The sequence below is a fragment of the Anser cygnoides genome, chromosome 2, assembly GCF_040182565.1.
Source record: "Anser cygnoides isolate HZ-2024a breed goose chromosome 2, Taihu_goose_T2T_genome, whole genome shotgun sequence".
NCBI classification, from domain to species: domain Eukaryota; kingdom Metazoa; phylum Chordata; class Aves; order Anseriformes; family Anatidae; genus Anser; species Anser cygnoides.
Window position 1 is genome coordinate 52,276,051 of NC_089874.1, and position 25,706 is coordinate 52,301,756.

Here is a 25,706-nt window from a genome sequence, read left to right on the forward strand (position 1 = left end):
AGACTTTTAAGCTCACCATGAAAGCTTAAGAGAGCACAGCAGATCAGACAAAAAAAAAGAAAAAAGACCATTACATCTGACCCACAATATTTTTCTCTGACACGGAATGCTTTAATACAGAAGGCCAGGGTGAAGGACAGATTTGACATATTTTTTCCTGATATCCACATAAAACAGAATTCATTGTTTTATAATGTATGGAATTTCAAGTAAATATAGAAATCTTAAGTGAAAATGAAATTGTAGCAAAAGGAAGTTTTACGGAATACATAGTAGATTAAACAGGCACAATTTGTAAAATAAATCCGTAGTTAATTCAGCTTGCAAATACTTTACCTCATTCAACCTGACAGTATCACAATGATTAAAACATCATCATTAAATCAATAAAATCAAATAAAACCAATTTATTCATACATATTTACACAAGGTTCAACAGAATCTCAAGAATTTTTTAAAAATATTTTTTTAATATCCTAAGGGGGTGTGAAGGAGTCGTACCATACCACATCTTTGCTGACGATTAAAAAAAAAAAATACTAAATCAGTATTTTAAGCAAAATGTAGCAATACATCCACATAATTCACCTTGTTCTTATCACAATCACAGAATGGCCGAGACTGGAAAGAACTTCTGAAGATCATCTAGTCCAACCCCCCTGCCAAGCAGGATCACCTAGAGCACACTGTGCAGAATGGCATCCAGGTGCAGGACCCTGCACTTGCCCTTGTTGAACTTCATGAGGTTCCTCTTGGTCCTACCCTCCAGCCTGCCAAGGTCCCACTGAATGGCAGCACAGCCCTCTGGGGTATCAGCCACTCCTCCAAGATTTGTGTTGTCAGCAAACTTGCTGAGGGTGCACTCAGTTCCATCATCCAGAGGAGTAAGTTGAACAAGACTGGACCCACTACTGTCCCCTGGGGGACACCGCTAGCTGCAGGTCTCCAAGAACATCTCGGATTGGAAGGGACCTTAAAGATCATCTAACTCCAATCCCCCTGCCATAGGCAGGGATGCCACCCACCAGATCAGGTTGGCCAAGGCCCCATCCAGCCTGGCTTTGAACACCTCCAGGGATGGGGCATCCACAACTTCCCTGGGCAGCCTGTGCCAGGGCCTCACCACCCTTCCACAGCGCAGAATTTCCTCCTCATGCCTAGTCTATCCTCTTTTAGTTTAAGACCATTCCCCCTTGTCCTATGCCTTCTTACGGGTAAGAGGTATAAATGGTATAAAAAGGGCCTGATTTTTACCCAAAACAGAACTCTTTTTGGCTGAGAAGCTTCCTGTGCTGCTCTGTGGAGAGCAGCCCATGCTGGAGCAGTCCGTTCCTGAAGGACTGCACCCTGTGATACGGCTCCTGGGCTGGCAGTTCTCAGCCCAGCAGGCATTTTCTTCTGCCCCAGGTTCAGGAGACTTTTTCTGTCAGTCTTTTTGCCGCTACGGCGTGGTCACCTGTATGGCTGCTCCCATCACCCACACTTTCCCATACCCATGATTTCCCATCCCCCAAACGACTTCCAACTGGGTTGCTTTTTAGGATTAATTTTATTTTTTTTCTTTAAATGTGGGGCCCAGCCTGGCGGCCCGCGTAGTCGCCAGCCCCTGCCTCCTCCTGTGTGACCCTGCGCAGCCACGATGTGTCCCCGGCGTTGGTGCCCAGTGGGGACCGGGGCCGTCTGCGCCCGTCCTGCTCCCAGTGCCACGAGAAGCTGCGGACGAGCTGTCGTGGTGTGGAGGGGCTGCGCTGCCTGCGCCTGGGCGAGACGCTGCGGGACCTGTAGCTGGAAGGGCTCCGCCGCCGCTGCTGCTGCCGCCGCCCTGGTCCCGTGTTGCGTTGGGCCCTTCCCTGGGGCCAGCAGGCTGAGGCGTCGCGTCGGGCAGGTGGCACCAGCCTCATGATGGCTATGATGGGCCGCCAGCAGAGCGGGCAGGTGGCTCTGTGTGCAGCCCAGGGCTGGATGCACTCCCTGCAGAAGGAGTGCCTGCAGGGGTCCACACGAGCTGAGTCAGCCAGCGGGCCCAGGCAAATGGTGCAGTTCTCTTGTCTGGGAGCCTCCGGTGGCAGCTCCTGGCGTGGCTGGCTCATGGTGCCCACCTCTGTCCTGGCGTGGAGATGCTTGCCTTCTGCGGGACGCTGCTCTGATGACAAGCAGGTATCAAGCACCTCCGGTCCTCAGCACCTCCCCTGCGGGTCGCTGGCAGAATCTCACACTCGCAGCCCACCAGCAGCACCTTGATGCCTCGCGCTCCACCAGGAAGACCTCAACGCCTTGCCTGCAACCAGAGGGATCTCAACATCTCACGTGCTACCAGAAGAACATCGACATCTCAAGTTCCACCAGAAGGACTGGGGTGCCTCAACTGCCACCCAGAAGGACCTCACGTCTCTCGTGCCACAGGAAGGACCGTGACGTCTCACGTGCCACCAGAATGACCTCGACATCACGCCTTCCAGTAGAAACACCTCCAACTCTCACGCTCCAGCAGTAGGATCTCGACCTCTCGAGTGCCACCAGCTGGACTCAATGCAGGCTGGACGCTCAGGGCACTTACGGCCAGCTGCCTTTTGTGTAGGCCATAGGGTGACAGTGACTCTCTGGTGACATCACAAGGCTCTTGGGGTGCCCCTGATGGCAGCACTTAGGGAATTAATGTGACTGTTGTGAGAAGATGCTGACATGAAATGGTTGCTCCACACCGACAGGAGCAATGTCTGCCAGGCTGGGGTCCAGGCCGGGAGCTCGGCCTTCAGCCTGGAAACACCGCCTGGGAGCCTGGGACGTCCTTGACATGCAGCTGGACACCTGAGCACCGGAGACGTCCTGAAGAGGCCATTGAGGAGGACACAACAAGAAACTGAGGAACAATTATCACCTGGGAACGTGAAAAAGAGCCTGGGCACAAGGAAATTGGCCCAAGAGAGTGGGAACATGCATGAGAAATCAAGAGTTGTTAAAAGAACATCAGGAACATCGTCAGTCCAAGGAAGATAGTAGAAACAAACAGCATCTGTTGGTTAACTGAAGTGGTGGTGTCATCATAGAATCATCACAGAACCACAAAATCACAGAATGGGCAGTGTTGGAAGGGACCTCTGAAGATCATCTAGTCCAACGCCCCTGCCAAGCAGGATCACCCAGCGCACATTGCGCAGGATGGCATCCGGGCGGGTTTTGAATATCTTCAGAGAAGGAGACTCCACAACCTCTCTGGTCAACCTGTTCCAGTGCTCTGTCACCCTCACAGGAAAGAAGTGCCTCCTCATATTCAGCCAGAGCCTCCCGTGCTTCAGTTTGTACCCTTTGGCTTTTATCCTGTTGCTAGGCACAACTGAAAAGAGACTGGCTCCATCCTCTCGACACCCTCCCCTCAGATATTTATACAAATTGATGAGGTCTGCCCTCAGTCTTCTCTTTTCCAGGCTAAACAGGCCCAGTTCTCTCAGCCTGTCCTCGTACAACAGGTGCTCCAGTCCTCTCCTCATCTTCACAGCCCACCTTTGGACTCGCTCCAGTAGCTCCATGTCCCTCTTGTACTGAGGAGCCCAAATGATGAACAAGAGTTAAATTTAGTCATGTTTTCTGCACCCGATCTAATCTTCCTCTTTTTACAGGGATAAGACCAGCAGTGACCTATTTCCTACACATCCCCTACAACAAAGGCGTGCTGTTTATATCTACTACTTGCAACATCCAAAAAAAGATAGTAACTTCTACCACCTAGTAAGTATCTCATTAATTTTAGTCAACGTCCTGTGTGGAGAACCTTACATATGAAACCCTTTCTGGAAAGGATAATATTTCACCAAGCTGAGAATCAATAAAGGTATAACTAAGTTCTGACAATAAAAAATGAAGGTTCCTATACCATGAAGGAAAAAATGCTTTCAGGAAGAGAGGAAAATTGTCACAGAACAATATAAAAGAAACATCAATTGGTTTCATAAAGAGTCTTGGAAGTTTATTTTTAAGAAGTACTTTATGATCACTTTGAGTTCTTTTCTCGTCCCTCAATAATACAATAACACATGATCAATATCTGAGCATGAATCAAAAGAGTGAAAAATTGAAGCAACTCTTCCAACCAGTATCTCATTTCTAAGTTTTGATCAGTTGCCATTATAGGAAACATTAACAGAATTACGTTTCACCTTACTATTACTACAACTTTATCACCCTTTTTTTTTTTTAAACTGTTTGAGATGGTAGCACTAAATAAAGAATTCATCTCCATAAGAACTACCTAAAAAGGAGTTAGAAAACACTTTTCCTTGGACAGAAGAAAGCAATATTACATTCTCTCCTGTATTCCCCCCCCCCCCCCCAACAACAGAACTCTTCCCCACTCTCTACAATATGTGAAGATAACTTCTCATACCCTACTAACTTAACTGCAGATCTACAGACAGAAAAACAAGAGGCAGAAACACCAATGAATACTTTGACAAGAAGCTAACCAGAAGAAAAACTCAGCTGACCATCCTCCTCTTTCTAAGTATAACCTCTGAAGCTTAGAGTGTTGCGTAAAATCACTTCGATTGAATCAAAGAATGGCTGAGGCAGGAAGGGACCTCTGTAGATCACCTGGTCCAAACCCTTGCTCAAAGCAGGGCAACTTCAGCAACTTGTTCAGGGCTGTGTCCAGTCTGGTTTTGAATATCTCCAAGGATGGAGACTCTACAGCCTCTCTGAATATCTTGTTTTAGTGTTTGATCGTCCTTATAATTAAGCTTTTCTTCTGTTTAAATGTAATTTATTGTATTTCCATTCACGCATTTTGCCTCTTGGCCTGCCACTGGACACCACTGAGAAGAGCTGCACATAAATCTTACCATACACTGACAATATTTACTGGCATGTGCAACAGGAACATCAGACAAGCCAAGCACAGAAGGTCTACGAGCATTCATGAGAGAAAGCTGCATATATATTTTAAACGGCATTATTTTAGATTTGTTGCCAGATCCCAAAGTTCGGAGAATGTTACATATATACTGATAGGGGGTTGTTAATAACCTATATAAGTATTCACATCTTACACAGTCACCAGAAAGCAAACTGTCATATAGGTAGGACATCCACGCTCAGACTTTTTTTCTGGATTTTACATTTCCCTTCTTTTCCACAATGGTTTGGCAACCCCTGCCTCCACTTTTTCTTCCCACATACAGAACTCCATCTTCCAGTCTGTTCCAAACTTTGGCACCTCAGGCTCCAGACTCCAAACCTCCTCATCAAGGGTATAGTTCATCACAACTATTCCTCCCCAAAAGGAGCAAATACCACGTACCTGTTGGCCAGCATCCACTAAGGCTAAGTCTCCCCACATGTAGCATATCATATTCCAGCAGTTAGCAAGGAGAAGGTATTGGCACATCTTCAGTTTCCTCACATCATCACTGACTGAAAGAAACCATTACCTTCTCTCTATAGCTACCAGAGGGGATAGTTCATGTGATGGAAAGGGAGTTGCTCCTGGGCAAGTAGCAGGAGACTTAGATGCAATTTTCGGGCAGCTTGTCACACCCTTTCTCACTCAGAACATTATTATATTGCTATCTTCCCAAAGAGCCCCTAGTAGTTGTTATAGATGGCTCCAGGAATCTTAGCAGCAAAAGCCTCATAAGAGGAACCAAAAAATTCCAAGGTGCATACTGATTTCCCCCAAACCACTACCACAGGTAGCCAGAAAGTGAAAATTTCCATTTCTTTGTAAATGCAAACCTCCTCCCCATTTTCCAGTACTTCAGTCACCACAAAACCAGATACATTAGTGACCACAATACAGTAATCTCAGCTGGAAATGGCTACTCAGAGGGGCTGTAGTAGCAGATGTCTGTCTCAGTCCAAAGAGATCTAGGGTCAGTTCATACATACTGTAACATACTGCGCAGTAGCAATACTGCAGTTAGACCAGCAGCCAAAGAGACTCCTGCACACCACAGTGCTGCAATTTACAGCCCATGTGTGACTATCACAAGATGCTCAGGTATCCCCCCTTCCTACCTGAGGCAATCTGTTCCTACAGCACATTTTTCCAAAGGTCCAGGACGTGTCCAATTAAGATCTGCTACAGACACCTGTGGTCAGGTGAATAGCCAAAAAACTTTATATCAGTTTTTGTTCATATGGGCCCATTTATTCTAGCAACGACTACCTGTTTTCTCCCTCAAAACAAAAACATTTAATACCTACACCATTTATTCTTAAAGTCTTTGTCTATCTTTGTTGATTAACCACTTATTAAAACAGCCAGTGAATGTTTCTACAATATGAAAAAAGCATCAGTATTTTATAAATCCTTTGCAACTCATGCATATCTTCTGTTTGTACGAGTTCCAACAAATCAGAAGAAAGCTATGGAAGTCGGTCCAACAGCAAACTCGGACTAATAAGCTACACCTGGAGTTTCAGATTAAATACATTACTCCTTTGCCTGACAGACTTTTACTCTAAGTCCCCTGACTTTCCAAGGCCGTTATCAGCCCAAATCCAAGTTGTGCGTATGGCCCTCTCTGAACGGGGCCTGCCTTTTTTTGTGGTACCTCTGTTTACACAGCTTATCCCTTATCTCACTGACAACACTGGGAACTACAGCAGATGGTCCCCTCAGACACAACTCTAACAGGTTTTCTCCACTCCCCTCTTTCTTTTTTTTTTTTGGTGTGTGTGCAAACAACTGATAATGAAGGTTACTGCAATGATTTACTGATATCCAAAGTTTAAAATTGACAAAATGCAAACTGTTTTTGTTCCCCTCTCATCTCCTACTGTGAACTGCTTAACCTTTTAACTACTAAGCAACATGAAAAAAGAGCATTAATAATAATTGTACAGCAAACCATACAGACTGATGGAGCTGCTTTCAAATACAAGCAGTATTGGTTAATTTAAAGATCATTATTACCTTTAAAAGTTATACCTATTACAGCAACCAGCCTGCTACTACTGAAGAAGAAAATATAAGGCAGTCTTCCTTTACTACTAAAAATACACCACAACTGGTTTGGGAAATGCCTTTAAATTACATTTAAAACCACTTCCAACAGTTGAGTGAAAACAGATTCTTAAACAGAATTCAGAATACAGATTGGACCTTTCACATGTAAAAATACATTACACTTGCTTTCATCTAACAACCCAGAGCAACAAGAAGTTCGGTGACAAAAATCAAAATGATGCCAATATAACTATTCAAAATACAAAAGGATGTTTAGAACTATGTTCTGGATATATTCTGTTCATTAAGGCTCTATAGTTCTGGAGATCGTGAATTTGCAAACCACTATACCAAAATATTGCAAAAAACCCTAGAGGTTGGCAAAAAGCATCTCAACTAAACATCTATGAAGAATCATCTGCAAGTAGACAGTAATGAACCAGACAGACCCAGAGGGCTTTCTTAAATGTAGGTCATGCCTGTCAGACCATAGCAATAGACACACTAACATTTGCGGAAAAGAACCTTGAGATATTACTGCACACACAAATTTACTCTGTACGCAGACAGCAAAAATTACGTATTTGTGATTATCATTATCTGATGCTCAGAAGGGACAAGAAAAGCTGCAGAAAAATAGCTATACTGAACTTAGTAAGTCATAACACGATACGTGAGATGAGAAAGTTAAAAACCTGAATATTATCATTTCAGAAATCTGCAGTTCTCTTTCCTTGATTCGCATTTTCAGTCTAATTTTATTTTTTTTTTATTAGAACAAAAATCCTAAAGAAAAATATTGCATAATAACTGAAGGCTTGGATACAGACAGACAGAACAACATTAGATAGCATAATGGAAACACTCATACCAGTAGCCAAATCCCTGGTTGTTTTTTTGTTTTACTTGCAGAAGTAACATCACAAAAATGACAGAATTTAACAAAAACTCCTAGCAACCAGAAGGGTCAGCAGATAAGAAGTACAGCTGGCTTTTCACCCAAAGACCTTAAAATTATGTATTTAAAAAAATAAGTATTTCAAAAAACGAAAAGGACATTACTCAAAAAATCTTTGGCTTTGTAATCACACATATGCATCTCCTGCTGTAAAATCCTATTGGAGCCAAAGCAGTATTTCTTTCTTTCTAGAGGCTGGTAAGACAAGAGAAAATGAGAAATGAGGAACCTCTTTTTGCCCCGCAGAGTGTTTAAAAACAGACTGCCAGTCAACACAACATGACAAAAGCACTTTAAGATTCTCCATGGCTGAATCTTTCTGGAATGAAGGTATCAGATGAAACCACAAACACTATAAATAGGACATAATATAAGACTAGGAGAGATCACTTAATAATAAGCCTCCATATTTAAGATATTCTACTACTAGACAGTAAAACTCTAATTCAAGCTAGAAAGTTACTTAATGGAAAATTATTAATAAAGTATGAGAATTCTGTTTGCCCATTCTCTATTTAGCCAGCAGTCATCAATTACTAGTTCAGAAGCAGCAAAAAAGATTCTTCATTGGTCCACAGCAAAATTCCCCACTCGAAGCTCAGTTATTGCAGACTGTCAGTGTTCACATTTCTTTCTGTGATTTCTAAGATGACACTGAAAAAACAGCAGTTAGATAAGATGACAACTCTTTCAGACTCAAATACAAACCACACAGCAGATACAGTTACACCAAACAGAAACTTTTATATTCATTTATAATTCTACAGAAACTTTCCCCCCCTCAAAATTATGTTTTGAATAAATCTCAGGTTTAAAAAGTGTGCACTTACCTGAACTACTTAAGAGTTGAACACAGTTCTACAGCTAACAGCTTTGAGCCTAGGTTCATTTTGGTTTCAACACAAGAAATAAGATAAATAATGCATCATTAGACTTTTCAGTCTTATAATCAGTAAATACACGGCAGAGGTTTGTGATAGGATCCTACACAATGTCTCTAAATTGGAGAGAGATGGATTGGATGGATGACTATTATGGATAAGGAATTGGCAGGATGGCCGCGTCCAGAGAGTTGCAATCAACAGCTCAACGTCTAGGTGGAGACCAGTGACAAGTGGTATCCCTAGGGGTCCATTACTGGGACCAGTACTATTTAATATCACCACTGATGACATGGACAGTGGGACTGAGTGTGCCTTCTTCAAGTCTGCAAGTAACATCAAGCTGAGTGGTGCAGCTGACACACTACAGCAAAGGGATGCCATCCAGCAGGACCCTGACAGGCTTGAGAGGTGGGCCTACACAGCCCTTGTTGAACTTCATGAGGTTAGGTGCAAGGCCTGGATCAATGCAGTCCCAAACATCAGTACGGACTGGGTGAGGAATGCATTGAGAGCAGCCCTGCAGAGAAGGACTTGGGGGGATACTGGTGGATGAAAAGTTCAACATGAACTGTCAGTGTGCACTTGCAGCTCAGAAAGCCAACTGTATCCGGGGTGGCATCAAAAGAAGCTTGACCAGTAGGTCAAGGGAGGCAATTCTCCTCCTCTGCTCCACCCTCATGAGACCCCACCTGCAGTGCTGCGTTCAGCTCTGAGGCTCCCAGGACATGGACATGCAAGGGTGGTTCCAAAGGAGTGCCTCAAAGATGATCAGAGGGCTGGACAGGCTAAGAAAGTTCATAGAACCAAAGAATGGGTTGGGTTGGAAGGGACCTTAAAGACCACCCAGTTCCACCCCCCCCGCCACAGGCAGGGACACCTCCCACCAGACCAGGCTGCCCAAAGCCCCATCCAGCCTGGCCTTGAACACCTCCAGGGATGGGGCATCCACAGCTTCTCTGGGCAGCCTGTGCCAGTGCCTCACCACCCCCTGAGTAAAGAATTTCTTCCAGGTATCTAATCTAATCTTATCTAACCTAAATCTACCCTTTTCTCACTTAAAACCATTTCCCCTTGTCCTATCACTACACTCCCTGACAAAGAATCCTTCCCCAGCTTTCCTGTAGGCCCCCTTTAGGTACTGGAAGGCCACTATAAGGTCTCCCCAGAGCCTTCTCTTCTCCAGGCTGAACAACCCCAACTCTCTCAGCCTGTCTTCATAGAAGAGGTGCTCCAGCCCTCCCGATCATCCTCAGGGCTCTCCTCTGGACTTGCTCTAATGAGTACATATTCTTCTTGTGCTGGGGGCCCCAGAGCTGAACACAGCGCTCCAGGTGGGGTCTCATGAGAGGAGAGTAGAGGGGGAGAATCACCTCCCTTGACCTGCTGTCCAGGCTTCTTTTGATGCCGCCCAGGATAGGGTTGGCTTTCTGGGTTGCAAGCACACGTTGCTAGGTCATGTTGAGCTTCTCATCCACCACCACCTTAAGGTCCTTCTCCTCAGGGCTGCTCTCAATCCACTCTACACCCATCCTGTATTTGTGCTTGGGATTGCCCTCACCCAGATGCAGGAGTTGGGGTTGCTTAGCCTGGAGAAGAGAAGGCTCCAGGCAGACCTTATAGCAGCCTTCAGCTAAAGGCCTTCCACATGCCTACAGGAAAGATGGGAAGAGACTTTCCCAGTGCGTGTAGTGACAGGACAAATAGTAATGGTTTAAAACTAAAAAAGGGGACATTTAGATCAGGTATTAGGCAGACATTCTTTACTCAGAAAGTGGTGAGTCACTGGAACAGGTTGTCCAGATAATTTATGGATTACCCCTCCCTGGAAGTGTTCAAGGCCAGGCTGGATGGGGCTTTGAGCAACCTGGTCTGGTGGGAGGTGTCCCAGTCTATAGCAGCAGGTCGGAACTAGGTGATCTTTAAGGTTGCCTCTAACCCAAACCATTCTAGGATTCTATAAAGCATCAAGTTTATTTGCTGTATTTTTTTTTTAACAAGTAGAATAACAGGGAATATTTTCTGTTATGTTATTGCAAAAAAGTAGTTGACACAGCAGTATATCAAAATTTATCACTTAGCTTTCTTGACTATTATTATTACTGAATATACATTTATAAACCTCAGTATTACAGAATTTTAGAGTTATTTGTCCTAAGCAGCACTCCAATCAATACTTGAACTTCACTTCTCACAGTTTACATCAGTTTGTTGTTTTTTTTTTCAAATTTGTAGTCAATATTTACTAAGCTAAAGCCCAGAAATAACTAGAGGTTTTTCTATGTAAAAAATGCTTCAGTTTAAAAAAAAAAAATGTGCTTCTTACTAAGCAATGTTCAGAACTAGCTCTCTGTAATGCTGCACAACACATACAGTCTATTTACCAGCCTTGCTCCTAGCACCTCATTCCTACCGCTGAGTGAGATCGCGTTACAGAAAGCAGGCTGGCTGAGCACAGAAACTTCCCGGCAACTGAAACAAAAGCAGTTGAACACAGAAATGCTTGATTCAAATATTCTAAACAACAGTAAATAACACCTGAGTTTATAGAATTATAGAATATCCTGAGGTTGTAGGGAACGACAATGATCAAGTCCAACTCCTGGCTCCACACAGAACCCCCCCCAAAATCAAACCATGTGCCTGAGAGCACAGTCCAAACATGTTTGGACTCTGGCAGGCTTGGTGCCACGACCACTGCCCTGAGATGCCTGTTCCAGTGCCCAACCACCTTCTCAGTGAAGAACCTTTTCTTAACAACCAGCCTGAACCTCCCCGTCACAGATCCATGCTGTTCCCTCAGGTCTTGTTATTCCATGTGGCATTATACCATTATACTTCCTTTTAACCAAACTGGCGCATATACTTAGGACATCGGTTTGTCTACTGCAAAGCTGAAAACATATCTGAATATTGGATTTGCATCTTTCTCCTAACTTATAGTCCTATCACCAACTTCTATGTTAAATCATTGTTTCCTGTTGAGAAATAACCATTGCAAAACAGCAAGAAAATCTAAATATAATGGTTATCATCATGTTGCATTGATTTTTTTGTTACAAAACTGCACATTTATCTTTGCCTATTCACATACAGCACTAAAACATCCTCCTGTTAATAAGTCTCCTAAAATACAGGAACATCAATAAGAATATTTGAGATTCTTAATGCGGATAAAAACAGATTCTTATTGTGGAAAAAATAATGGAAACATTCTTTTTACGCAACAAAAAAAACAGTGGATTGTATTTTATTGAAGCCAGGGGTAAACAGCATACCTATTTATCAAACATGTTCAGAACTCCCATCACACAACACAAGCTCAGTGTCACCCCACTGTTTCTTGCATTTTTTGCTTTGCTTTATAGAAAAGGATACTACCCAGTCTATAGATATTATTGCAGAAAGGGACTGAATCTGCCTCTTTCCAGGCAAAGACAGTATTTCAAAGAGCAGCTGGCAAAAGAGCCCAATAAGTAGTTACCACCTATCATCAGAAGCACGGACAGCTTTCCAGCAACGAAGTTTAGAGGAAATGTCAAAGAACAGCGTACCTGCTTATCTGTTTTAATGGTGATCTATAGATACAAAGATAAAATTATCATGAGGCATGTCAGAAAAGCAAAGATAGCAATTATACCTGCTACAACAGAACTGAAACAAGGACCATTTTATCAACCAATTCATGGTTAGCTAAGTACATAAGAGAAACAATGATGTCAAAACTAAATCCTGAGCCCTCCCAAATACAATCTCAACTAACAAAAAATATAAAATTTTAAAGCTCATCTGAACTTAAAATTACATCATTAGTCCCACCGTGTGATTTTCCATTGTAACTTATTAACACACTTCACATGCTTACCTATACACACAAAAAGCCTTCAGAACTGTTATGTTGATCAAACCTTCAAAGGATTTATGCACTTTGCAGAGAGAGAAGATTAAAAAAATGAAAGAGGTCTTACTGCATTAAGAACTCCGGTGGAAGGGAAGAAAGTGTTCATACCAATGACTACACTTGTCTCTTGGGTGTCTGAGTTAGGAGCAAAACTCCTGCATAATCAAAGGAAAAAAAGAGCCAACACTACTAAAATCCTTACCTCCAGGGGGTGCTTCAGGAAAGAAAGAATCATTTCACTTAGCTAATTCAACTTAACTTAGGAACATAAACTATATGGTGAAAACAGTTTCTAAACATCTATTTTGACAGTTAAGTTCAGCATTCCTTTGGTAGACCTCTGCTTACCTTTCTGAAGTGGCAGCTAAAATGTATGTTTAAGTATGGAAAGTCCAATTTTAACAGGTTTTTTATTTGCCAAAGAAGTCTCTTCATTGTCTATTCTGGAATCTCACTTTAAGGACAATATTTTCAAACTGTAACTATGAAAACATTTGTGAAACAATGCTAGAGAAAGTGATGCCAAAAATCATTAGACTCTGTAGAGATTACAAAATTACATTTTAATATACAGAAATAAATATAATTAGTACTATTTAAAAACAGATCTGAAATCTACCTCACTCAGGCTTCAAATCTTTCCTTTTAGCAATCAGCTTACTGAGAAATGGTTTGAAACATAGATGGCACGTGTTTTAAATTCTGAAGCTTCTCTACAGTAACTGGATACAACTTGGTATCAAATGCCACACAATTTGTTCCCTAAGTCACACATTCAAGGTTGGCAAGACATTAACTAGCCCCACACTTTCTCAATTTAGATCCTGGTATCTGAAGTTGGTGGTAACAGGAATGGAATTGCTTTTACAGAATGTTAAGACTATGTTCATGAAAAGAAAAGTCAGCTACAAAAGTTTGAACAGTCTTCTAGGGGGCAACCTGCTGATTAGCAGGTATTTCTCAGCATCTTGGATCTCACAAAAACAACAAACCCAACTGTAGTTTACATAAACTGAGTTCAATGTTTTTGTTTGTTTAAACTGAAGGTTAGAAAAATGTTTCCAAAAATGTTAGAAAAAGGTTAGAAAAATTGTCCTACTTTGAGTGTCCATTAACAAGAAATGGCAGGCCTTTAAGTTACAAACAATTTCTTGAATCACATTTTAAATACCATTATCTATTTAAAAAGTCCTACTGGTTATTCTACTGATGGAATAAGAACCAATAAATCAGTTCCTATAAAAATTATTTTCAATATTAAACCATTTTCTTGCAGAACCAAATTAATGCAGACACAGGAAAAAAAATCTTAACTTGAACTAAGTATAAGTTACTAAATTACTCTAGAAGCTACCTTACTGCTTCAAACCAAAGGCTGTGAAAACCTGCAAAATAAGAAGAAAAGCTATATTAAACTAATTCTTTCACTGAAGCATAATTACTTCAGAGTCATTGTACACATTCAGGGATCAGCAGCTACAGGTATTTACACTGCAGTTACGTATTTTTTTCCTAAACTGAGTAAACTTCACCTATAATGACAAATCTTAGCTTCTCCACTGTTCAGACTCCAGAAATCTTGCTTTTGCTATCTAGATTCATACAATGATTTCAGCTGACTGAAATTTCAGTGTCATGAAAATTATATATGGCTATAAACCATTTTCTGTTTCCTACTGGTGTACAATCTTTCTAAGAACAGTTCTTCAATGTAAATGAGGTTTCCCCCAAAAAATGAGTGGAAAATGTTTAATAAAGTTCTGCAGCTACAGGAAGGAAAAGTAACTGCCCAATATTTCCTCAGAATCCTCCTACAAGAGCCCTTGTGCCAATATCAGCTCATAGGTTTTGTTTTGTTTTTTGAAAATAATCAAGTGGTACACCGAATGTCTTACTTTGCTCTTTATTGTGTGCTAGGTAGCACACCTGGAACTCCAGGTACAAATTTGTCAAGTCATTTCAGTCAGTGCCAGGAAGGTGAGCCCAATTAAAGACACTGTATATATACAATGCAAATAATCACTGGCACACTAGTACAGGTGTGAACAAAGACAGTAACAAGCAAGATATCAGGAAGTGAATGAGGAACATACTGTAATTAAATAAATTCAGATAATCATTACAGTAAGAGAAAACTACAGCATTTGGCAACTGCATATATGTCCCCTCTTCCCAAAAGGCAGTAAAATACACTTAATGATGAAAAAAAAAAGTCATACATGCACACAGAAACCATGCAGCCGGTAGCATAAATGCCAATTTTGCACTGCACAGACCCTTTGGAGTTTTGTTTTGTTTTTAATGATATGTAGCACAAACTGTAGCTGAGGCAATCTTTTTCCTCTGTTTGGAAGAACCTACATCTCTAAGAGATGCAAGCTTCCCCTATGTACGTACCTGAGAACCATGAAAATCTGCCTTGCCAACATTTCTAAAATGGTTTTAATGACTACAGTAAGTGAAACGGACTGCTTAGTATACCGTACTTCCAGCACAGTGAAAACCTCTTGCTAACGCTGATCATTTTGAAAAAAACTTACACCCTTCTGATTGGACACAGAAAACCCTAGCTGCATCACATTGCAAGCGCCTTAGTACCACACCCGTAAGCTTTATTTGGATATGATCTTTTTCATGAATGAACAACTACTGTGCTAACAGTAACATGGCACAGCCACTCGAAGTCAAAAATCTAATTTTACTTGAAGAAGTTACAACAAATTTAAGCTTTTCTAGCTAAAATTTTGAAAATCAAGTGTTCAAGTAACTAGCACTCAAATACATGAATGACACTCAATAAAGAGAAATCATACAAGTCACTCCAATCTTAAAAGATATTTATACTAATGACTAGTTCATTTCCTTTGTGACCATATTTGAACTGACAATGGATCTAATTTTTTCTAAATAATCTGCTAGGATATTTACACAAGCCTAATGTATGCAGTGCTTCTGCATTCACAATCATGTGGGAAGCTCAGGAAAATTTCATTTCACTTGCTAGGGCTGCCTGAACTTTTGAATCCTTTCAAACAACGTAAAATAAGTTCCCAAGCCAAGAGATCATTTGTAGTGGGATCAATTAAGTGACTAAATTGAAAATAGAATTCAATAAAATGCCATTTTTAACCTAAACGTTAAACAGTTCTCAAAAATAGGTTCCAGTAACAGTTTTGGTGAAAGCACAGTTACACAGCGCCATCTAGCAATGACTAAAAGTACAGCAGTTACTAGGACACTAAGTTGGGTACATTAAACAGTTTGTAAAGCCCTTACTCGTTTAAGTACATTCAAAGAAATCAGTAAAATAAGCCATATAATTGCTGCAAGCGAGCCTAAAGCTAAAACTTTAGAGACCAAATCTACACCAGCTGCTACAGCTCTCGACCCACTGGCCTGAACTCTGGCCTCACAAAAGAGAGGGAGAAGGTGTTTAAAACCCCTTTCTTGACAGGTTACTACCTTTGCCAAAAAGGCTTCTTCGAATGTCCTGGAGAAGGGCTTTGTTTGTTTGTTTGTTTTTAAAAAGTTAACCTTATTATTATGAGCCTTGTAGAGCTTTTATGTCAAGTCTGATACCAAAATTGAATTTTGATCTAATATTTCTCTTTTCTGTTCATTACATTTAGACACCTAAGATTTGTTTCTCTGCTTGCCATAACTCTTAACATCATTGAAATTTGTGAAGTTACACACACCAATAAATCCAAGTTTCCTAGCACACTGATGAAGAAAGAAAGATCCCTAGGCCCAAAGGACTAGCACTAAGGTGGAGTCCTTACCAGCTCTAGTTAAAGAAAATACCTACAGAAATCAATCACTGCACAAAATGCTAAAATAAAAAATATTCCAAGCCTAAAGCTCTAGTTTCACAAGCACATACTTCAAATACTTCCACTCAGCATAAGCAAGCCCTAGTGCTAAAAAGAAAGATAAGCCATGTCTTGCCCACTCGAGACCTATGTTCATGCTCTCCCCTCTTCCTTTCTCAGTGCCTTAGTGCATATAAGTATCGATACAGATTTGAACACCTTTCCAGCAAATCAAACCAAGGAACGAATCTGGCTTTAGACTAAAATAGCCAAAAATTAAAAGATATGGTGCCAACAGACTGCTTGTGAAACTACAGCAGAGAAAATAAAGGCAAACAATAGAACTGTGATGACAATCTTTTGCTTACCAATTTAGACATTATATTCTTTAATAAAAAATTACAATATTGCCATTATGAAAAACAGCACTGTCTCTCCATGAGCTATGAAATCAAACCTTTAATAAGCCTTTGAAGCTCTATAAACTATCAGCATTCAGTTCAGATACATTTAAAAAATGCAAAAAAGCAAGATATTTGTTCAAAATAGTATATAAGCTAGCAAAAAGACTTTGATTTTCCCATCTTGAGCATTTCTTTCCCCTAAACCATCTCCCAGAAAGTTGGGTTTTTTTTTGTTTGTTTGTTTTCTTTTTGTTTTAACATAAGCATGCCTCAGTATTTCCCATTTGATTTTAAAAATGTCAATTATGAAAGTTATTCTCTATTAGACTTTGATCTAGATTTCAGCTGCCCTGGGACCTAAATTTGAGGGTTTCATAAACCGTATTTTGAGTAAGGCATCAAAAATCCACCCACTACCCATTTAACAGAATTGCACACACTAGATGAACAGACTAATGCACTTGAAGATTGATGTAAATCAACTGGAGAATGTCCAGATGAGAGCAACAAAAAGGGTCAGAGATCTAGCGAACGTGACCTATGAGAGAGGCTTTTAGGAATTAGGTCTATTTAGCCTAGACACAAGAAGCCTATAGGGAGAAGTGAAAACAGCATTCAATTATGTGAAAGGTTGCTATGAAGAAGAAAAGAATCAGATGTTCTCTATACCCTCTGAAGAAAACACAGGCAGCTATGGGCTTGAACTCTGATAAAAGATTAAGGTTACACATTCGGAAACACTTTTCAGCCAGAAAGGTAGTTAATCATCCAAAGTAGGTTATGGATTTCCTATTATTGGAGGTTTTCGACAACCTGCTACAAACAAATGTCAAGTCAACGGCCCTACCCTTGGAAAGAAAAGCTTAGCCACGCAGGTGCCTTTTGGCCTGTGACCTGTGAAAGACTGCAGAAGTCCAAGAGGAGTCTCTGCCAGTCATGAACACAAGCTTCCAACCTACTCCCTACAGGTGGCCGGGGAAACCATTACTCAAAATTCCTCTCCCAAACCTCCTCTGCACCGGTTTTCACCCCAGAAATAAACTCCACTTCCTGCACCTGCTGTCTCGACTGTCTGCCTGCAGATGAGCAGCATCAAGCTGCGATACTTCTAACCGATGAGAATTTCTCCCCAGCTCACTGCACAGCCCAAATGAAGCTTACAATCACTTATATGTAAAAGTATTTTTGCCTCAATAAAGTAAGAAATCGCCACCACCAACAAACAGCCACAGCTCGAAGTGAACTGCAGCCACCTACAGAAGACCACTCCGTCTGCATTTGAGAAATCACAGATAGAACCAAAGACCATGTGGAAAACATACTAGTTTTCCAATAAGCCATTTTTTGGCAAGAATACATAAATGTCTCAGCAAAAATGGGTTGTGGAGAAACTCCCCCTTCCTCCCAAATCTATATATTTTTAAAACGTTTGTCAACATTTTTCTCCTTTAATGAAAAATTCTACTAGGGTTTTTCATATTCTACTGTAATGTTACAAAGAGTATTTGGATTATTTGGACATATTCGTCAAAGTGACTGTCTTAGACAAATTTCCTCATTTTCTATTTTCCAATTAGTAGATTTGTAAAGCACAGTCAGCTGATGTTCTTCTTTCATCACTACAAGTTTTAAGACTTAAACATCTAGTTAAGTAAATAGTGGATGCTCAAATTTGCCACCACCTGATGGTCTGCATCTTTACATTCTCAAAGGCAGATTAACATTTACCAATGGTTAAGTGATTTTTTCTGAAGTATGATAATGGCAAACAGAAAAATGCCAACCCATAAACAAGCAACAGAATTTCAAAAGTCAACTATCACTTGGGGAATCAATTACAAACAAGCACACTTTTACCCTTAAAGTCTGGCCAACAAAAGCTGAGGGTCCAAGATGCCTAATAAAATCAGCAGCCAAGTGATCTGTCTTCTATTAAATCGCATGCCAAAAAACTCACTTCTCTATACACCAGTGTCTTGTACCAATCAACAGCAATTCAATTCTGGCACAATTAACTCGAAGCCTATTTATAGCCATCCAAGACAAAGTTTCTGCTTAGCTTATTTCTGTAAGCAAATTCCAAAGCCAGGGATTTGACACACAAGACAAATGCTAATGTCTTCTGCTTAGATGAAGCCCATTTCTCAGCTCCAACACTCAAAGTGTTAATTCCAGCTGGTAGCACACAAATGCTTACAAGATTTACAGATATGCATTTCTGCAGACACATCGTATCACAGCTAAGCATGACTATTCTAAAGACCATACCAGAGAAACCAGCCTAGAACCCACGTGGAGCTTAAGTTGTCTGGTCACAGCATCTATCCCACTGTCCTCAAAGGCTTGAAATGAGCACCAAAAAAAAAAAAAAAACACAGAAGCTGGATAGGATGAGAAGGAAATTTCCTAAGAACTGCAGACATTTGTTATGACACTACGTAATATTCTAAAACACAGATTTATGATGCAATGAGACAAAGATGCAGAGATGCTTATTACCTCTCTTAGGGTGAAAGGTATCTGATATCTGTAGTGTTCCAGGTAACGAGTAATTACTGAGTTTCTGTGAAAGATTAAGAGCCTATGCATAACTTGTTTCATTTCAAAATAAGCTTCTGAGCAATGCCACAGAGAAGAAGAGAAGGACTGAAGATGTAATGGTTATTCCGTATCCTCCACAAGGAGGATACGAATAGTACAAGAATATGCTCCAGCTTCGCGCCAGACTGCGGCACAATGCAATTCCACTAGCACAGATCACCCTCCCTGCAAACCTGGGCACTTTCCAGTACACATCTGGAAAAGCTCCCAACCTATAAAAGCAAAAGGTTGCTCTTGGCCAGCTTGCTATTCTCCACTATTTTAAACATCACTCACAATAAGAGATTATATAAAAAAAAAAAAAACCTCAGTGGGGGAAAAAAAGAAAATCTATACAATCCGGAAATTCCTGAAGAGAAGTAAGAGAAATTGTATGCTCACCCATGGCAAATAAAATGTATTTGCACTTACCCCAACTGAATTATAACAAAACTCACAAGCTAAATATTTAGCTAGGCCTCAGACACATTTGACTTAGGATGTTAATTCACAACAAGCAGCACTCTTCTTTTTTTTTTTTTAAAAAAAAAAAAGTTAAATCATATCCTATACATTGTTTAGAATTTGCCTTAACAAATGCAACATGTTTTTGAAACAGAGGACAGCACTGCACTAATGACAATAGTTACCACCTACCTCAAATGCTATTGTTAATAAGCTGTAACAGATTTACTAATCTCCAACCTGAATATCATCTGCTTTTGCTCGGTTAGCTAAACTCATGGTTTTACTTAAGCTGTAGCTGTATATTTCAGCAGATAGCATTTGTTTAGCAGTCCCTACCGTTTTCAATGTCTTATTGTGATGCTCTAAGACTGCTGACGTAATATTATTAAAATAAAACAAAAATTAAAATCATCCCTTAATGAAAATAAGTAGAGGGTTAAATTGATCATTATAAGCAAAATCTTTAATTAATGTTTCAAATGGGAGCCTTTATATAAATTAAACCAATCTCCCTAAACATAAAGGGATAACATGTTTATGTTATCAAACATAAAGCAGAAAGGAGCTTCCAAATGAAAGAGCTCCTCAAAAAGGTGAATTTTGCCATTATGATACTTCATAAATCTCAAACCCATAATATAGACACCTTGGAAAAGGAACTGACACCAAGTCTAAGCCTAACTTAAACTAGCAAGCAGTAACTCTCAGATAAACTAGAGGTACGAAAACTAGACAGACCTTCCTAACATTCAATAGCAAAGTTACCACATAAAGGTCAGAATATTGATAGCAAATAAATTAGAGAAGATTTGAGTAAACGCACAAAACTGCGCTTTAAATTTGAATAATCCAATACCCTTAATTTAAATCAGTAATACAGATCAACAGTAATTAAAAGTCTAACTGTCCAACTTAACTCATAAAAAACATCAAGTGCTATCAAAATACAGAAATAAATAGCAGTGCCCCAGTTCTGTACTATTTATCCAATGCTGCCATCTCTTGGCTCCTAGTGATATAGCACCAAGCCGTATCTCAAAAGGTTTAGACCTTTTGTATTTGAATATACACAAATGCCAAATTTGTAGTTTGTAAACTACATCATGCATTATCATATCCTAATTATTTTTGACTACTGTACAACAGTAAAGCATTTAGATAAAAATTATATGCCTGAACTTCATAGAACCATAGAATGGCTTGGGTTGGAAGGGGCCTTAAAGACCACTCAGTTCCACCCCCCTGCCATGGGCAGGGACACCTCCCTCCCACCAGACCAGGTTGCCCAAAGCCCCATCCAGCCTGGCCTTGAACACCTCCAGGGCTGGGGCATCCACAGCTGCTCTGGGCAGCCTGTGCCAGTGCCTCACCACCCTCTGAGTGAAGAATTTATTCCTTATGTCTAATCTAAACATACCCTCTTTCAGTTTTAAACCATTCCCCTTTGTCCTGTCATTATGTGATTGACCTAAGAGTTGCTCTCCATCCTTTTTTAAAAGTCTCCTTCAAGCACTGAAAGGCCGCAATGAGGTCACCCTGGAGTCTTCTCTTCTCCAGGCAGAACAGCCCCAGCTCTCTCAGCCTTTCTTCACAGGAGAGGTGCTCCAGGCCTCTGCGCACCTTCAGGGCCCTCCTCAGGACCCCCTCTGACAGCCCCACATCTTTCTTGTGCTGGAGGCCCCAGACCTGGACGCAGCACTCCAGGGGGGGCCTCACAAGGGCAGAGCAGAGGGGCACAGTCACCTCCCTCCCCTGCTGGCCAATTTAGCAAGAATGCCTCATCCACAGGCTCCCCTTGATCGGGCGGCCTGTGGAACACCCCAACCACAAGCTGTCTTTTATTGGTGCGGTCTTGAACTCTCACCTACAAGCTCTCAACCTGTCCATGGCTGTTTCTCAGAGGCGCCTCTTCACAGCCAAACCCTTCCATAACATGGAGGGAAACACGCACTCCCTTCTTTCCCTGCCCATCTCTTCTGACGCATTTGTAGCCCTCTATTCCAGTGTTCCAGTTATGTGATCTATTCCACCACATTTCCGTGATAGCAATGAGGTCTTATTTGTCGAATTGTGCAATGGTTTCCAACTCTTGCTTGTTTCCCATGCTGCGTGCATTGGTGTAGAGGCACTTCAGCTGGGCAATCAGTCATATCACGTTTCCAGAACCCTTCTTGATTGCATCGGGACAGTTCACAAGTATCTCCCTATTGTTACTTTGAGTGATAGTGTCTTCAGGTATGCTTTCTTCACTCAGAGGTGCAACTTATGTCAATCGGACCTGTGGAGACATGCTGTATCATAGAAAAATGTATACGCGAATAGCACAGATGAACTAAGACAGCAGCAGATGCACCCCAAGGATGGGACTTTGAGAGAAGAAACATCTATATGTGGTTTTACTTGTTTCCTTGGTCACTGGACTCATTTGGTACACCTGGGAACTTCAGAAAACACCCATCCAGGCTTACACAAATGTTACCCTACTTTGCAATGCACAGCCAATAGGGAAATACAAAGCTCCAATAGATAGAAAAAAATAAAGAGAAAGAAGGACTTTATTTGCTCCTATCAGTGAGGGGAAAAAAAAAAAAGAAAAAAAAAAAAACAGAAACAATTCGATTCTCAAACCTGTTTACACAATTTCCACTTGTCTCCAGCCCGTCTTGCAACCCGCAAGTCTCCATCAGTTTTGGGTTCCTCACTACAAGAAGGATATTGACTTGCCCAAACATGTTCAGAGAAGAGCACTGAAGCTGGTGAAGGGGCTAGAAGACAAGATTATTGAGGAGTCTGAGGGAACTGGGTCTGTTAGTCTGGAGAAGAGGAGGCCGAGGGGAGACCTCGTCATTCTCTACCACTGCCTGAAAGGAGGTTGCAGCAAGGAGCATGTTGGTCTCCTTTCTCAGGTTACAAGCAATACAACGTGAGGAAACAGTCAGTCTCAAGTTGCACCGGGGGTGGAGGGTTAGATTGCACATTCACAGAAAGGGTGGTCAACACTGGAATGGGCTGCCCAGGGACACGGTACAGTCCCCATCCCCAGTGGAATTGAAGAGGAATGTGGACGTGGCACTGAGGGACGTACATGGTTTGGTGATGGCAGTCAGTAGGTCAGGTTGATGGTTGGACTTGGTGATCTTGAAGGTCCTTATCAACCTAGGTGATTCTACGAGCACAGGGCAGTCTGTTCTGTTAATACACCCTCAGGACTGACAGAAAGAACAATATAGGTTACTGTTCTGTACTTGGAGATACAGTACAGTTCAAAATCAGTTTAGCTACATTTGAAATTGTTATCAGCAGCAAGCCAGAAATCAACTCGCTAGGCTTACCTTGCCTCCATTGAGAAACAAAAAAAACAACAGCAACTCACACACGCACAGATGGTAGCACTGCAATTGTCAGGAAAGCATTCCCAAAATATGTTAAAACCATCTTAACGCAGAAGTTGTACAGCAATGACTGACCATAGCAAATTTATAGAGCTTTGTCCTAAGCAGTTTCTCAAAAATAATGAGCTCACAGCTAAGCTTCATCTTTACTAGCCAAGGGAACAGTAGCCAAATTATATAGTAAGAACCTACAATAACCATTAGCCCTCCACTATTCCCAAGTCACCTAGAATAACAAATCTTTTACAGGTGCTCCTACAAACGCTATGATTAAAATATGATCTTGCTCATACCTCAGAGTACGCTGTCAAAAATCTCTCCAATTTATTAAAAAAAATCTGGTCTGCTCTCCTGCTAGCTTTTGTAAGTCTTCTATAAATAACTACTCATAGAACAAAGAACTGTGAGACATTTGAAACCAACATCTGAGTAGAATGCTCTACAGAGGTCTACATCATTTACAGGACTACATTGAACTCACTTCATCACTGCTATTTGTGCTTCGTTTACTGATTCCAACTGCTACAGGGACACATTTCAGCGAAGAGGATGCAGTTTACCTTCCATGGTTCAATCCTTTTCAAACTTGGTCTTCTGTACTATGAGAAGTTTAGCACTGCCAGAACTAAACCCTACTGCACAACCACTACAGCATGCAGCCAATTTCTTTGCCATTAGAATTAACCCTAAACGTGTATGCATTCTTAAATTTACCTATATAAGTTCTATACAAGTGTTACTGAACACATCGTACACACAGGATTTCTTTAGGCCTGCTGGCAACTTTCAGTTGCCAGCACTGTGAAAGAAAAAAATTGAGACAGACTGTAAAAACAGGTGAATCATTTCAGTTTTAAGTGGGATAAGGAAAACAGCACACAGTTGTCAGATCAAGTGATATAGGAAGTCATAATGGCAGTGATACATGAAGCCATTACAAGACAAAACACTCCCCTTGCACAGGGGTACATTTCCCAGTTTGAGAATCAGAGGAGTTGTATCCTGTAACAGAAACAACAGCCTCAAAGCTAGACACCCAACGTAACAGAAACTTGCCAAATGGGAATAAGGAGTTGATACTGAGGAAGCTGAGGTAGGAAAAACTCACCACAAAGAGGTCATACATATTGCATTTTGCTACAAGTCAGAAGTGATCGCTAACAGAACTCTGGCCACACACAGGCTAAGCAGTTTTACTGAGAGCACAGGAACAGAATACACAGCTGCCAAAACCACAATTAGAGATTAGTTTACAGAGTCTTGGGGAACACAGACTGCTGCAGATAAGAATGACTGAACGATGTTGTATTAACTCTGCACTGCAAGAAAGCACCCTAACAACTCCAGACCCATTATCCCACTCACTGCCTCATAAGACACTTTCCACTGCACCAGAAAATACCCGTATTCTTCCCAAGGAAATCGGGCATCTACATTCTTGTAGTCTTGTCTGTTCCGGCCCATGACTGTCACCTTTTATTTTTCTCTGTTTCGTTTCATCTTTCCTCATCCTCTTAACCAACACAGCACAAAAGTTTCACATTTTAAGCAGATTACAGGAGTTCTTATTTCTCCACGGAAGATGGTGCTTGGTATTTCCAACTCTATCAATTACTTCAACAGCACTGAAAAATTGGACTGAACAGAACAAAAAAAACACATCCACATCCCAAGTGTTCACACGCTACCTGTGCATGATAGCAGGATTTTCAAACCCAAGACCCACAACCCAAAGCAAACTTGTGACCATCACCAGCTTATACCTTCTGAAAGCAGGAGAACATATTGCCAGAATCACAGGGGTTGGAAGAGACCTTAAAGATCATCCAGTTCCAAACCCCCTGCCACAGGCAGGGACACCTCCCACCAGACCAGGCTGCCCAAAGCCCCATCCAGCCTAGCCTTGAACACCTCCAGGGATGGGGCATCCACAGCTTCTCTGGGAAATCTGCTCCAGTGCCTCACCACCCTCTGAGTGAAGAATTTTTTCCAAATATCTAATCTAAATCTACTCTTTTCACACTTAGAACAATTTCCCCTTGTCCTATCACTACCCTCCCTGACAAAGAGTCCCTCCCCAGCTTTCCTGTAGGCCCCCTTTAGGTACTGCAAGGTCTCACTGGAGCCTTCTCTACTCCAGGCTGAACAACCCCGACTCCCTCAGCCTGTCTTCACAGGAGAGGTGCTCCAGCCCCTTGATCATCCTCAGGGCCTTCCTCTGGACTTGTTCTAATGAGTACATGTACTTCTTGTGCTGGGGATCCCAGGGATGAACACAGCATTCTAGATGGGATCTCACAAGAGCAGAGCAGAAAGAGAGGATCACCTCCCCCAACCTGCTGGCCACGCTCCTCTGTTGATGCAGCC

General features: G+C 41.4%; 1 protein-coding gene and 1 long non-coding RNA gene across 3 annotated transcripts in view; both read right to left on the reverse strand.

Moving 5' to 3' along the window:
- CDKAL1 (CDK5 regulatory subunit associated protein 1 like 1) overlaps positions 1-25,706 on the reverse strand; it is a 434,151-nt gene that overhangs the window by 395,776 nt on the left and 12,669 nt on the right. The gene's annotated exons all lie outside the window — the stretch shown is intronic.
- LOC136790065 (uncharacterized) lies at positions 3,939-14,031 on the reverse strand. Its single transcript, XR_010829289.1, has 2 exons — positions 11,167-14,031; positions 3,939-8,555 (listed from the first exon to the last, which is right to left on the reverse strand). It is a non-coding gene; the product is annotated as an uncharacterized lncRNA (long non-coding RNA).